The 11,317-nt window shown below is 45.5% G+C and overlaps 1 pseudogene; it reads left to right on the forward strand.

Annotated features, from left to right (window-relative positions):
* Nucleotides 1–7,080: 7,080 nt before the first annotated feature.
* Nucleotides 7,081–8,498, forward strand: LOC142158320 (elongation factor 1-alpha, somatic form-like; annotated as a pseudogene).
* The last annotated feature ends 2,819 nt before the right edge of the window (nucleotides 8,499–11,317 follow it).

An 11,317-nucleotide genomic window follows, 5' to 3' on the forward strand; every position in this document is an offset into this window, starting at 1 on the left:
CGGCGGCCCAGTTATAAAACGGGAACTAAGTAAACCAGATGCTCAGACAACAGAGACCTCTTCTCAACAGACTGTACCTGCAGAACCAACCTCTCTGTACTATAATGAGCACAGGGCCACTGGGCTAAAGATCCAGCTGGCGGCCTTAGGGGACAAGGCAACAGAAGCTGAGCAGGCCCAGGTCATTGAGGCATGGTGCCAAGAGTGAAGAGGTGCCAGCCATGCAGCCCATGGAGGAGGCGCCCCCTAGGGAATCAGGACAGTCATCTTTACCTTGCCCTAAATTGTAAGAACACTATTGGAAATATTGATGAGCACCTGCAGGTATTTGAAAGGACCTGCACACTACACGCTGTACCCACATTGCAAGGATGTGCAGTGGAGGCCAACCGTGGAGTGCCCTCTGAGCTCTGTGCAGACTATGATATAGTGAAAATGGCACTCCATAGACGGTACACTATTACCCAGAGAGCTATCGTCAGACGTTCGAGACCTTGCCAAGAACCTCCACTCCACCCATGAGGAGTCTGCCAGGAAGTAGGTGCACGGAACCGGTGCCAAAGCATAGCATTATCCAAAATGACTTGGTACACTGAAGCATTAATATTGCTTTGCCCTTCACTGAATATAAGGGGCCTAGGCCAAACACTGAAAACAGCCCCATAACATTAAACCCAGACTCGTCCATCTGACTGCTAAACAGAGAAGCATAATTCGTCACTCCACAAAACACGTTTCCACTGCTCCACAGTCCAGGGTCGGTGTGCTTTACAGCACTCCATCCCCTGCTTGGCATTGGTGATGTGAGGCTTGCATGCAGCTGCTCAGCCATGGAAAACCATTCCATTAAGTTCCCACCGCACAGTTTTTGTGCTTACATTAATGCCAGTGGAAGTTCGAAACTCTTCAGCTATGGAACCAGCAGAACGTTGGCGACTTTTTTGCACTATGCTCCTTAGCAGTCGTTGAACCCGCTCTGTGATTTTACATGGTCTTCCGCTTTGTGGTTGACTTGCTGTTGTTCCTAAACGCTTCCACGTTCTAATAATACTACTTACACTTGACCGTGGAATATCCAGCAGAGATGAAATTTCACGAACCGTCTTATTGCAAAGGTGGCATCCTATTACAGCACCACGCTTGAAGTCACTGAGCTATTCAGAACAATCCATTTTGTATCACAAATATTTGCAAATGGAGACTGCATGGTTAGGTGCTTGATTTTATACACCACTTTATGGCAACTGGTCTGATTGAAACTCCTCAATTCAATAATTAACAGGTGTGACCAAATACATTTGTCCATATAGTGTCCGGGTACCACACCTCGCTTCTGATCACCCTAGCACGTCCGCCGCTGCTGAAGCCAGGCCTTTGGTTCCTACAGGGAAAGGATACTAAAAACACAGGTTACATACAAACAACACTAACAGTTCGGTGTGTTTCCTGCCAGTGACCACCTCACCCAATGGTCACTTCTACTCTGGGAGTGAATGTAACCTGCTGCTGCTCATCCGTACTGGGCCACCTGTGTCCGCCGGATACGCAGCCGCTCCGCAGGCCTCTACCTGCCACCTGAACCCTGGCTCTTAAGCCCACTTCTCTTGGGGCTCAGAACTTCGGGTGCCCTTCCAAACTGGATAGAGGGGCACTGTATGCCACTCTCACAGCCTAATGACTACACTCACTAGGGACCAAATGTCCCACTACATCAAGAGCCAAATGCTCTCCTAAACTATCAGGAGCGGTGGTAGTCAGTTTCACGATACTGACTACCCCGACACAGAACAGAAAGACATTGTCACCGTCACTAAGATTCTCGACCCAGAATTCTGCCAATAGTTGTTACTACACCCGAGGTGCGGAGTCTAACTCAGCGGCTGGTCTTCTCCAGCGACGTGGCTACGATTATCAGGCCAGTAGATGAGATAATAGGAGATGTAGCTATGATTAACGGATGGCCGGTATTTACCACAGAAGTGGCAATGATTATCCGGGCAGTAGATGAGATAATAGGAGATGTAGCTATGATCAACGGATGGCTGGTATTTACCACAGAGGTGGCGATGATTATCCGGCCAGTAGATGAGATAATGGGAGATATAGCTATGATTAGCGGATGGCAGGTATTTAACACAGAGGTTTGCGATGATTATCCGGCCAGTAGATGAGATAATAGAAGACGCTGCAGTGATCAGCGAGAGGCAGGTATTACCACAGATGTTGCGATGAAGTTATCCGGTCAGCAGATGATGTATTGAAGACGCTGCAGCGATCAGCAGAAGGCCAGTATTTACCACGGACGTGGTGATGAGGTTATCCGGACAACAGGTGAGGAGGTCTGGAGACGCTGAGACACGGAGAGGAACGGGAACTACAGAAGAGTAGACCACAGCTACCACAGCTAAGTGAGGATCAAGAACAGACAATTAGGAGAAGGTCATAGGAGCCTTAAATAGGGGAAGGCTGACAGGTAACCAATAGGAAGTGAGGAAAGGTTTTAAAGTTTGTTCTAGTCTGCACATGCGCAGAAGTATTCCTAAGATGGGGGACAGTAGCGGCGCTGCACGGACGCCGGCAGAGAGGTGAGTGGCCTGGATCTAGGTCCAGAGCAAACAGAGATCCGGCAAGTGACAGACAGGTTTCCGAATAAATAGTACACCGACCTGTGAAAAAACATACTTACCGGAATGCAGATGGCTTCACATCACGACTCCTTCTCTTACCGGCTGGAGAAAATGACATCATCAGCAATCTCGACTTGCCTTAAAGCGGCGATGGACAGAGCCGCCTGTCATTTATGTAATGTAAGTACTATTTTAGGGGTTAAGGTTAGGGTTAGGTTTAGGATTAGGGTTAACCTTAACTCCTAACCCTAATATCCCTAACACCCCTAACCCCTAAAACAGTACTTACATTACTTCTCGTGGCAGGGTAGCTCTTAGCACTTACAAGGGTACCCTGCCACTTCCGCCACCGCCGTCTTCTTGGCTTCAGGGTCATGGTGATGCAGTACGTTGATGCGGCGAGCCAATCAAGGCTTGCAGCGGTGCCAAAAGTTCAAACGGCAGGAGGTGAGTCCTGTCTTGAATCTCCCAGAGCATGGCAGTCCTCTCAAGAACCTCTGGTCACAGGTCAGTGTTCTCTGGAACCTTAAGACACAGGGCAGTTGTCACAGTTGCCTAGAATACTTGGATCCTGATCTGCCAAGTTTGACGCTACACCTTTCTGAGAAGTGGAGTCTAACATAGTGGATGGTCTTCTCCAGTGATCCTTGCAAGAAGGTTTGGGTTTAGTTGCCTCCACTACGCAGGTCGCGGCCCTCTTCGGGAGTACTTGGCGAGACTTGCAGGGAAAAGGCAACAGGAAGATCACGGAAGAAATAGTATTCTGCGGACGGCGGTAGGATTACCATTGGAATGGTGGAAGATGTAGTAGTCTGCGGTCAGTGCTGAAGACACAGAAATGTTGACAGGTGCAATGGTCTGCGGACTGCTATGATCTGCACGGAGATGCTACCAGGTGCAATAGTCTGCACACAGTGCTGATGACACAGAAATGCTGACAAATGCAATAGTCTGCGGACTGATAACACCGAGGAGATTGTGAGAGAAAAAACACAACCAACTCCAAACAAGTCAGTAACCTAAAGAACAGGCACCGAGGGTAGATAGGAAGTGTTTAATATAGTAGGTACCTAAATTGACAACCTATAGGGAATTAGCATATGTTTTAAAGCAGATCGGGTCTGCGCATGCCCAGACCGGCAACTGAGATGGCGGCTAGCTGGAGCTGTCAGCGGGAACGCCGGCGAAAAGGTAAGTGAGTTGGGCTTCAGTTTAAACTGAAGACCCGGCGTATGACAGTTGTCCTCTCTGTAACATCTGGCCTGCTATGCCCAAAATCTCGGAGAACAATGCATCTGGAAACTCAGGAGGCAGGGAAATGCTCTCTAGAATATCTGGGCTGCTCTACACAAAAAATCTGTAAAATGGCTGCGTGTAGAACCTCAAGAGGCAAGGCCACCCTCTTTGGAAACTCTGGACATATCACAGTTATCTCAGCAACCTCAGGATGCAGGGCAATCCTATCTGGTACCTCAGGCACAGGGTAGTCCTCTCTGGAACCTCAGGACAGAGGGGAGTGCTATCTGGACAACTAATGTGTTAGGCATGCCCTTGTCCCCAAGAATAGGTTGTACTCTCCCAATACCCTCTCTGTACCAGTTTCTCGGGCAGGGACCAACATTAAAAAAAATACATATTTTTTATTATACAAATTTTATTAACTACCTGTAAATACTACCATCAACAATTAAACAAAATACAATTATTTAAATCCAAATGTAGCATATTATCTATCTGTAATACTAGCACTATCAATTCAACAAATACTAATACACAATTATTCAAAGTAATATGTATCATATCAACTTTACAGAATTGGAGTTGAACTACAGCACTCTGATGCCTCGGGATTTAGGTCAGTCCCCTCTCGAACCTCAGGATGCAGGGAAGTCTTCTCTAGAACCTCAGGGTTTAGGGCAGTCCTTTCTGGAAAATAAGAGTTCAAGGCAGTCCTCTCTAGAACCCCAGCAGGCAGTGAATAGTGTCTAGAACATTTAAATGAATAGCAGTACTCTCTGGATTAAAAAATGGATGGCAGTACTTTCTGGAACCTCATGACAAAGGGCAGTCTTCTCTGCAACCTCAGGGTGCTGGTCTGTTCCCTCTGGAACCTCAGCATGCAGAGAAGTCTTCTCTAGAATCTCAGAAGGTTATGCAGTCCTGTCTTGAATCTCCCAGAGCAGGGCAGTCCTCGCCAGAACCTCTGGTCATAGGGCAGTGCAGTGTGGAACCTCCAATCACAGGCAATTCTATCTGGAACCTCTGGGCTGCTCTACACAATTTCTATAAGACAGCTGCCTGTAGAACCTCAAGAGGCAGGGCGATCCTCTTTGGATTCTTAAGGCATATCACAGTACTCTCTGCAATCTCATGCTGCATGGCAATCCTATCCAGTACCTCAGGATGCAGATCAGTCCCATCTGGAAAATCAGGATGCAGATCAGTCCCATCTGGAACCTCAGGATGCAGGGAAGCCTTCTCTAAACGCTTTCTCAGAAAGTAGTGCAGTCCTGTCTTGAATCTCCGAGAGAAGAACAGTCCCCTCTGGTCAAAGGGCAGTGCTATCTGGAGCCTCAAAACACAGGGAAGTTCTCTCTGGAACCTCAGTGTTCACATCACTTCTCTCTGCAACATCAGGGTTCAGGGCAGTACTCTCTGGAACCTCTGGGCTGCTCTGCCTGAGGTCTTTGAAAGGACTGCCTCTGGATCATGAAGAGGCAGGCCACTCTTCCCTTGAACCTCAAGAAAAAGCGCAATCCTATCTGGAACCTTAGAGTGAAGGGCAGTACTCTCTAGATCTCAAGATGCAGGACAATCCTCTCTGGAACCTCTGGACACAGTGAAAGTCTTATCTAAAACCTTAAGAGTTAGTGCAGTTTTGTTTTCAAAAGCAGGGCAACCCTCTTTAAATACTCTGGTTACAGAGCAGTGCTCTCTGGAATATTAGGACACAGAAAAGTAATTTATGGAACCTCAGGATTCAGAGCAGTTCTCTCTGGAACCTCCAGGTTGTTCTTTCTAAATTCTCTGAGAGGATTGCTTTTGGAAGGTTAAGAGGCAGTGCAATAATATCTGGATTCTCATAACACAGGGCAGTCCTCCCTGGAACCACAAGACACAGGGGAGTCCTCCCTGGAACCACAAGACACAGGGCAGTCCTCCCTGGAACCACAAGACACAGGGCAGTCCACCCTGGAACCACAAGACACAGGGCAGTCCTCCCTGGAACCACAAGACACAGGGCAGTCCTCCCTGGAACCACAAGACACAGGGCAGTCCTCCCTGGAACCACAAGACACAGGGCAGTCCTCCCTGGAACCACAAGACACAGGGCAGTCCTCTCTGAAATCTCTGGGTTGCTCTGCCCAAAGTCTCTCAGAAGACTGCTCACTGGAATCTCAGGATGCATAATATATATATATATATATATATATATATATATATATATAACAAAATACAATAGATAATACAGCGCGTAACTCTAGGTAGACAAATAAGAATGGAGATAATGTCTCTTTAGATAAACGAAAGTCCTATGTTCAGGCGGCTGCCAAATCCTCACAAGGCCAGATGGTGTACTGGATAAAATCTAGAACAAAAATAAGCGAGAGGGGGCGCCACATAGCATAATACTGTATGTAAAAATACAGACTGATGTACCAAATAGTAGAAATAAGGATCACCACGTGGGTACAGACACACAGGTTGAGGTGAATCAATGAATAAGTGCACTCAGGGGTACCGGCACCATACAAATGTAATATGCGTACCAGATATAAAATCTTTAAGGCTTATCTGTTAATATCCTGTGTCATCAGGAGCTCAGATTTTTCTCACAAGTCGGTGTTGTCAGACAATGATCAGTTCGCTGTATTTAATGGGTTATGTTAATTTCTCAGGAGTAAAAACCACAGCAAAAATAACAACATCTAAATCCGCCGGTCCAGCGTGGGCATCACTTGCAAAGTGGAAGAAGAGAAAAATAGTGCCTGGGACAAGAGGCAGGGAAAAGAGCGAAGCCGTAGAGACATTAACATAACCCATTAAATACAGCGAACTGATCATTGTCTGACTGCACAGAAAGTACCATCGCCTTGAGAAATTGCCAGCTCCGTACCCCTATCGCTGTGTGAGACAACACCGACTTGTGAGAAAAATCTGAGCTCCTGATGACACAGGATATTAACAGATAAGCCTTAAAGATTTTATATCTGGTACGCATATTACATTTGTATGGTGCCGGTACCCCTGAGTGCACTTATTCATTGATTCACCTCAACCTGTGTGTCTGTACCCACGTGGTGATCCTTATTTCTACTATTTGGTACATCAGTCTGTATTTTTACATACAGTATTATGCTATGTGGCGCCCCCTCTCGCTTATTTTTGTTCTATATATATATATATATATATAATTTCATAATTTTTTTTCAAAAATATATATTTTTCTCTTCCTCTCCGGGTTTGCGGCGCATTTCTAAGTGTCCATCGCCACACATCTAACAATCCACAATGTTAAAGGAAAAGACCCACATCAACATAGTCATTGTACACATAGATTCTGGAAAATCCACAACACCTGGACATATTGTCTACAAAGGAGGTGGCATTGATAAGCGAAGCATTGAAAAGTTTGAGAAGGAAGCTGCTGAGATGGGAAAGGGCTCCTTCAAATACGCTTGGGTGTTGGGCAAACTGAAGACTGAGCGTGAACGTGGTATTACTATTGACATCTCCCTCTGGAAATTTGAGAACAGCAAATACTATGTCACAATTATTGATGCTCCTGACCACAGAGACTTCATCAATAACATGATCACTGGTACTTCTCAGGCTGACTATGCTGTCCTAATTGTTGCTGCTGGTGTTGGTCAGTTTGAAGCTGCTATCTCAAAGAATGGACAAACTCGTAAGCATGCTCTTCTGAGTTACACTCTGGGTGTGAAGCAGCTCATTGTTGGTGTCAACAAAATGGATTCTACTGAACCACTATAGCCAGAAAAAATACAAAGAAATTGTAAAGGAAGTAAGTACTTACATCAGGAAGATTGGATACAAACCAGATACAGTTGCTTTCATGCCCATCTCTGGTTGGAATGGTGACAACATGCTTGAACCTAGTGCTAATATGCCTTGGTTCAAGGGATGGGCCCTCACCGGCAAAGAAGGAAAGGGCAGTGGAACTACTCTACTTGAAGCTCTTGACTGCATCTTGCCACAAAGCCACCCCACTGATAAGCCTTTGCAGGATGTCTACAAGATTGGTGGTATTGGAACACTACCAGTTGGCCATGTGGAAACTGGTATCCTGAAACTAGGCATGGTGGTTACTTTTGCCCCAGTCAACGTAACAACTGAAGAAAGTCTGTGGAAATGCAGCACAAAGCTCTGTCTGAGGCTATGCCCGGTGACAATGTTGGTTTCAAAGTAAAGAACGTTTCCGTCAAGTACAACCGTCTTGGTAACTTTGCTGTTGAAAGCACGAACGATCCACCATTGGAAGCTGGTGGCTTCACTGCACAGGCCAGATTAGTGCTAGGTATGCCCCAGTACTGGATTGCCATACTGCTCACATTGCTTGCAAATTTGCTGAGCTCAAGGAAAAGGATTGATCGTCGTTCTGGTAAGAAACTGGAAGAAAACCCCAAGTCCCTGAAGTCTGGTGATGCTGCCTTCGTCGAAATGGTCCCAGGCAAACCCATATGTGTGAAGAGCTTCCCTGACTATCCTCCTCTTGGACGCTTTGCTGTGCGTGACATGAGACATATTGTTGCCATTGGTGTCATCAAGGCAGTTGAAAAGAAGGCTGCAGGAAGTGGCAAAAGTACAAAATCTGCCCAAAACGCCCAGGAAACGAAATGAATATTTTCAAAAGCCAATCACCACCTCACTCTTAACCAGCAGTGGAAGAACGGTCTCAGAACGAGTTGTATCAATTGGCCATTGCAATTTAATAGTAAAAGACTGGTTAATGATTACAATGCATCTTCAGAAGAAAAGGAATGTTTGTGGACCATTTGTCTGTGGCAGTTTTACGTTATTAGTATTTTAAATCAGTGTTTTTTAAGTGGAAACCTTAGTATGCAGGTCAGTCCCCTCAGGATGCACGGAAGTCTTCTATAGAACCTCAGGAGGTAATACAGTCCTCTCTTGAGTCTCCGAGAGCAGGGCAGTCCTGTCTAGAACCTCTGATCACAGAGCAGTGCTCTCTGAACAGTCATTTCTGGAACCTCAGGGTTCAGGGCAGTTCTCTCTGGAACTTCAGGAGGCACTTGTCCTCAAATAAAGGGTAGTATTCTCTGAATCTCAAAATGCAGGGCAGTCATCTCTGGAACCTCATGACACAGGGCAGTCATCTATGGAACCTCAGGGTGTAGGCCAGTCCCATCTGGAACCTCAAGATGCAAAGTAGTCTTCTCTAGAGCCTCAGAAGTTAGTGCAGTCTTGTCTTGTATCTCTGAGAGCAAGGCAGTCCTCCCCAGATGCTCTGGTCACAGGAAAGTTTCTGGAAACTCAGGACACAGGGCAGTTTCTCTCTAGAACCTCTGGGCTGTTCTTTCTGAATGTCTCTGAGAAGACTGCTTCTGGACCTCAATTAACCTTCTGACACAGACCAGTACTCTCAAGAACCTCCTTGCCTGAGCTCTATGAGATGACTGCCTGCATAACCTCAGGAGGCAGGTCTGTCCTGTTCTGAATCTCAAGACATATAGCAGCCCTCTCTACAACACCAGGATGCAAGGCAGTTCTATCTGGACCCATAGTGCTAGGCATGCACTTACCCCTAAGAAGAGGTTTCATCATCCCAAAGACCTCTCTACCTCTTCTTGGTGGCAGGGGTGGCTTTTTCAAAGATTAAAAAAAGCATATACTTTAAAATATAAATATTATTACATGTATATACTAGCATCAACAATTCAACAAATCCTAACATACAGTTATTTAAAATAAATGTAGCAAGTCAACCATGGAGGATAGGTATAAATGCAGGTCAGTCCCCTCTGAAACCTAAGGATGCAGGGAAGTCTTCGCTACAACTTTAGGAGGTAGTGCAATCTTGGGGTAAATGTATTGTACCCCGGTTTTTTCAACTCGCTGGGAATCGGCAAGTTGACAGCTATAATTTAAAGCTGTGCTGGCTTGTAAAAGCAAGTGCTGCCTTTACAAGCCAGCGCCGCTTTAAATTTTAAAACGGGGTATGATACATTTACCCCCTTGTCTTGAATGTCCAAGTGCAGGGTAGTCCTCTCTAGGACCACTGATCACATGACAGTGCTCTCTGGACATAGGACATTCATTTCTGGAACCTCAGGAATCAAAGCAGTCCTTTTTGGTACCTCAGGATTAATGGCAGACCTTTCTGGAACCTCTACGCTGTTGTGCCCGAGGAATCTGAAAGGACTGCCTCTGGAACCTCAAAATATAGGGCAGTCCTCAGTTGAAACTAAGGCAGTTGCACAATCCTATCTGGAATCTTAGAGTGAAAGGCAGTACTCTGAGTCTCAAAACGCAGGGCATTCCTCTCTGAAACTTCTGGCCACAGTGTAATCCTCTCTGGAACCTCATTGTGAAGGGCAGTTCTGTCTGGATCCTCAGTGTGCAGCACAGTCATCTGTTGGACCTCTGGTCTGTTCTGCCCAAGGTCTATAAGGAAACTGCCTGTGAAATCTCAAGAGACACGTCCATCATGTCTTGAATCTCAGGAGCTAGTGCAATCCTGTCTGGAACCTCAGAGCAAATGGCAGTACTATCTGGACCTCAATATGTATTTCGTCTATGGTACCTCACCTCTGCTGTACCCAAAGTCTCTAAGAGGACTGCCTCTTGAACCTCAAGATGCATGGCAGTCCTCTCTGAAATCTGAGTCACAGGTCAGTCTTCTATGGAACTTCAGTAATGTGAATATCATAAAATCAAACTTGCCCACTTTCCCGAAATTTCCAGGAGACTCCCGAATTCCAAGTAGGTCTACTGGACTCCTGGGAGATCACACCATTCTCCTTCACCATGCCCACCTTGTCGTGAAGTGGGCAGAATAGGGGTCTCCATAACACGATAAATGGCAAAACGCGTCATATTGGCCCCACCTTAATCACAACATTATGTGTCATATTGTCACTGGGGTATATGTATAAAATAAAATTTACAGATATTTAGAAAATATTCCCAGACAATAGATGAATGAGAATGGTCCATAGAACAATTTCCCTGAAGATGATTCTTTTTCTTCCTAGTGTGAATAAAAATTGATTTTATTTTATTTTTATTTTATTTTTTTTCTTGAGTCCAGCTCACTCTGGATATCAATGCTGAACATCTTCCAGTGTGTTATTCTTCTGCCAGTAATTACTGATCCAATTGTGAGTGCATCTTCCTGCAATTAGTGGCCCTGAGTTTCATTGCAGCTTATCCATTTCATGGCCAGTGATTTTTTTGTTTAGGTGATGGATATATTTTATTGCAAGTAACAGTGATGTACCCTCCGGCAGCCTTTCAACTTTCATCTGCATTGGAACTTATGAGTACCATTGAGGTTCAGTGAGTGCATTCCATTTGATCATGTACTAACATGAACTATGTTTTGACTTGCATGAACTTGTCTTTCCTATGTGCGACTAGTTACATGAAATCCAAATACTGATCTTCTTTGAATTATCTGCTATCAAGAAGATGAACTGTGCATATACATA

This window comes from Mixophyes fleayi, chromosome 5, assembly GCF_038048845.1.
Source record: "Mixophyes fleayi isolate aMixFle1 chromosome 5, aMixFle1.hap1, whole genome shotgun sequence".
Classification (NCBI taxonomy): domain Eukaryota; kingdom Metazoa; phylum Chordata; class Amphibia; order Anura; family Limnodynastidae; genus Mixophyes; species Mixophyes fleayi.